We start from the raw sequence: 5,026 nt of genomic DNA, 5'->3' as shown, positions 1-5,026 counted from the left end.
TGTCTTGTCTGTGTCTGTCTGCATTTATGGAGTATTTAAATGTCATGTATAACAGAATTCACTGAAGTGTGTATATAATATCCCAATATGCACATTTACACCAAAATAAATCAAATCAAATAATCCAAGCAAAAAACACCAAAAAAAAAAAATGCTGTATGACACTTAAATGCTTCATTATGTATGGTATAGCTGCTCATATGTTTATATATTATCTTAATGTATTTTTAAACAGCAGCCAGGTAAAATAGATTTTTTTTGGAGTGCTCTTGCGGTTTCAGCATTCAGACTCTCAAAATTCCTAAATTGGCATCAGCTGTTTGTTTTTGTTTTTTTGTGAGTCAAGGGACACAAATGGCATGTTTTTTAGAATATTACTGTCTTTTCACAACTTCTCATGTACATCTGTAGTGAGGAGTGTCAGGAAAAAAATAAGCCCCATTCGAAGCTATTTTAATTTTAGATCATTCATTTGAATTATTTTCCAACATTTCCTGCAGCAGGTGGTTGGTTTCAGCAGTGAAATTCTACAAGAGAACGAGACTGTGCAAAAGATGACAATGTTTCACAGTGTCGTACAATTACATTTAATAAGATTTGCTGTTTAGTACAGAAAAGGGAAAAATCATGAATGTGGGAAAATCTAGTAAGCATTAGCAGCACTGCGTTTATTTTATCCAAAAAATCCTTTAATCACAGTTTTACTGCAAAGTTAGACAAGCAGAGGTCCAAGATGATCTCAAAGCCTTGCGAAGATGGAACCAGAAGTGAACTATGAAATTAAAAGTTAAACTGCATTGGGAAAAAAATAGGTTTGTAATCATTTTAAAAAATGACAAATGGAGCTAAAAGTGTGGCAGAGAAAAACCACAAGCCAAAATGACCTGGCTAGATATTAGACAAGCTTTTTTTTTTTTTTTTTGGTGAAAGTGTCACTAAACAGGACATTTTATAACTATACAGCACAGCTTATCAAAGGATTCAAATGGTTGCAATATAGGAAACTCTTAAGACAAAGATGGTTTGAAAGAAAACGAGGTACATCTTAGTTTGTCAAGGGAATTTGACAGTGTTTGAAAGGCCATTCCTACCATCAAATCTACTCATAAGTAAAATGCATTCTGGGAAATATCAGGTCTGACTGTGAAAGTGGAGCTGTAGAGCTTCATGGTTTTGTCTTGACTGGGTTTCAACACAACCTCACATTTGCTCCATTCTGCCGTTGTTGTTTTTTTATTGCCCATTCATTGTTACATTTCAATCACATTATATTACTAAGCATGATTGCTGTTGATTTTTATGTGCAATTTTTTTTCTCCCCAATCACACTTATGTAAGCAACAAGCTTTGCATTTCAAAAATCTAGACATTTTAGTAACAATATTACAAAGTTTTCAACTTCAAAAAAACAAAACAAAAAAAAAAAAAGTAAAAATTAGCGCCATAAAATTAATTTATTCCACATAAAAATACAAAATAATATTAACGACATTGACCAGATATGAAAGTCTCCCCCAGAAATAGCTAACATTAATGGTTGAGGAATAAGTGTGTAAAGAAAAATAAAAAATAATGGAAAATATGTAAATGTTTTAATTCTTGTCTTTTTTTTTTTGCAAAAAATCTCTAAAAAATAATGAAAAAATTTCTCAGTACAAAGGCTACATTACTACTGGAAGGTACTAGCACGTCGAGTAAATACACAGTAGAAAATGATTTTAGTGAATCACAATGCTGGCAATGAAAATAAATCTGCAATAAAGATTTATGCCTCTTTTTCTGTTCTTTTTTTTTTTCTTTTTTACAAACAGTACAAACAGTATTGCACATTACAACAAAGAATCGAGGTTCTCAGCCTTTAAAAAAAGGGACTAATTCAAGTCTTGGGTGAGTAGAAGGCCACCACATCAGCGACGCATCTGGGGCTTTCGGTCAAGTTAAAGTTGAAACGTTTAATATCTTTCCAGCTTCCCAAATGAACATTCTTTTCTCTCCATCTTGCCAAAAATCATAACTTATCTGTTATCGATATAAGGTTGACAAATCGGGGCGTGTGCGCTTTACAAATCAAAGGGGAACACATCATTTCACCAAACATAAAAATATAACGAACAGAAGATTTTCAGCATAGTAAAGGTCTGATTGTAAATATATAAAAACGTAAGTAGTATGTTTATAAACACCTGACAGCCTGTTGACCCTATAGAATATATATATTTATGTAAAATATATATATTTTATACTAGTAATAAGATCAGATGTTTGTTTGTGGAACACTGTGATGTTTGCAGCGGGGACAGCAGCTGTACTTCAGCTTCCTACAGTATTAAAATAATACAGCTCTAACTCCTTCAGTTGTTTTTGTTTTTAATTTTTTTTTCCAAAAATAAAAATAAAAGCAAATAAGCATGACAAAAATAAAATTAAGCATCTGTTAAATCATTTTTTTCTCTAGCAGAATTAAATTAATATATATATATATATATATATATATATATATATATATATATATATATATATATATATATATATATATATATATATATATATATATATATAGTCTTTATTTGAATAAACTTACTTAGAAAATATCAATCTCTCTCCTATTATATTTCAAAATTGAGGTATTGCAAAAGATTACGTCAGTCAGAAAGCACACATTTTTCTATTAAAAAAAGAAAAAGAAAAGAAAAAACCCCATCCAAATACAAAGAGTAGTGCATAACAAATCTACTACACAGAAGGAACAAACATAGAAAAATCTGGGCAGGGAAAGAAATATCACAAACGCACCCAGAAGTCACCATCATTGGGATCAGGGTTACCCACAATCCTCTTTTCTCCATCGGTACAAAAGTATTGTTCGCATTTGTCGTTTTTTCAGACTAACGAACTAAACGTGCCAACCTAAAGCTGACCGTTTTTTTGACTCTCGGATAAGCAGCCAAGACGTGTTCCTTTGCGTTCCTCTCCACCATCTCTTAATTTAGTTTCAAAATGTCCACTGTCGACATGATTCTACTACTTCAAGCTTTGCTGGATAATGCAGCGGTTACACGAGGTAATTCCGCCCGCCGTATCTCAAAGTTAGGTAAGTGATTTAGAGCCAGTGTTCGCTTATTCTCCCAGAGTCACCGGCCGGACACAGTATTGTGAATCGTCGGCATGCAACGTAGTGTAATTGGTCGTTTCCAGTCGGACAGCTCTTTGGTTCTGACGGGACGCTAACTAGCAGAAGTGTGCGAGATCCGTGGACAGAAGGGACCGTATGTTTACATACGCTCGTTTCACAGGACGTTCCATGTCAGACATCAATAACAGTTAAAGCGAATCACAGTTCTAGGCGTCGTCTAACCGAACTACATAGTGTATAAAAATTGCACAATTCTATGAACAATCACTGCAAAAATTACTTCACCTGTTAAAAGACATTTCTCTAGAGGGTCCTACATCTAACTGGGTTGAGCGGTTCGGTCATCTGGCCGGTCTCATGTTTTTTTTTTTTGTTTTTTTTTTGCAGTATTCCCGTCATGCCAAGTTTGTGCTCTGTGGAAGCTTATTTCTGCCACGGACTTTCTGAGAACTGTGAGAAGTTGAACTGTAATTGCAAGTTTATAAGAAATAAAAAGTCAGAATTAAAAGCTTGTAAGTCTCCACCATGAAATTCGAGCCAAAAAAAGTGACTTTTTATGCAACAATTCAGATTTTTTTCCTCTTACAAAATAAAAAAATTACAAGTTTATATCGCAATTTGCACATTTTTGTCCTCACAATTCTGACCTTTCTCTCAAAATTAAAAAAAAAAAAAAAAAGTCTCAAATTGACACTTTTTATCTCACAATTCTCACTTTGCCAAAAAATAAATAAAAACAAAAATAAATAAATAAAAACCAGAATATAAGACGAAATAAAAAAATAATAAAAAATTGCAACTTTATCCCACAATTCAATTTTTTTTCTCTCAATTTCGAGTTTCTCTCACAATTTAGATTTTTCTTCTCAGAAGTTTCTCGCAATTATAATTTAACATCTTAGAATTCTTTCTTCACTATTTTGAGAAGAAAAGTCAAGATTGTCAGATATAAACTCAATTGTGAGAAAAAGTCAGAATTGTGAGCTTGTTTTTGTTTTTGCCATGGAATAAAAAAAACATAAACTTTTTATCTAACAATGACTTTTTTTCTCGTAATTGCGAGTTTACATCTCAGAATTCAAACTTTCCCCCCCCCTCACAATTCTGAATTTGTCCATTTTTCCCCTCCCAAGTCAGATTTGTGAGATAAAAAGATGCAATTACCTTATTTATTTTTTAATCTGTGGAGGAAATAAGCTTCCATAGCGCTCACCCATCGTGGGGGAAATGAACGTGAGACCCGATTTTACAGCATGCATCGCAGACTCATTTAACATGCAGTTTCGGTGCAGACGCAGACCCTTCTCGTTCGCCTGAATAAAGTATGACAGTATGGACTCATACCATGGATTTAGCAGCAAAAGCTATTGCAGCATTACATGTAGATAATACTAAAAAACTCGTAAAAAATGAAGCCTAAGAAACTGAAGTGAACAGAAAGAGATGCATGCATGAGGTATTACTATTCATTTCAACATGGAGAGCAAATGGCCTTTTACTCTAATAACTCAGTGTTTTTTTGTTTTTTTTAACAACTCGCTTAAACATGATTTTCGTAATGAATTCATTTTACCTTTGGTAACTTTTTTTGTCATCTAGGGGGGAATTTCCTACCACTGTTTTTCACAATAAGTGCATGCTTCTTTAAAACGTCTGACATCCAAAATGTATTATCTATGTGTATATAGATAAATATAAAATAAAAATATATCCTTTTTGTAAATGTACTGTATATATTATATATATAGTCTCACACTGCCTAATGTTACCTATATGGAGCACTAAACCGATCAAACGGAGGATAATGAGAGAATTAAAGCACAACATCCTGATAAGCGTTAACATCGACTGTTTGTGCCAAAGTGCAATGTTTGAGCACGCAGACTCAAATTC

General features: G+C 33.1%; 1 protein-coding gene across 8 annotated transcripts in view; it reads right to left on the bottom strand.

The window, feature by feature from the left end:
• Positions 1-3,371: 3,371 nt before the first annotated feature.
• The window catches only part of cpeb3 (cytoplasmic polyadenylation element binding protein 3), a 33,772-nt gene continuing 32,117 nt past the window's right edge, over positions 3,372-5,026 (bottom strand). For all 8 annotated transcript variants that reach the window (XM_058795573.1, XM_058795575.1, XM_058795580.1 and 5 more), the window contains one exon: positions 3,372-5,026. This exon is cut by the window's right edge and continues 386 nt beyond it. The gene's annotated coding sequence lies outside the window, so the exon portion shown is untranslated.

This window comes from Onychostoma macrolepis, chromosome 13 (assembly GCF_012432095.1).
Source record: "Onychostoma macrolepis isolate SWU-2019 chromosome 13, ASM1243209v1, whole genome shotgun sequence".
NCBI classification, from domain to species: domain Eukaryota; kingdom Metazoa; phylum Chordata; class Actinopteri; order Cypriniformes; family Cyprinidae; genus Onychostoma; species Onychostoma macrolepis.
Note: the sequence above shows the minus strand (reverse complement) of the source record. Positions and strands in the feature narration are given on the sequence as shown.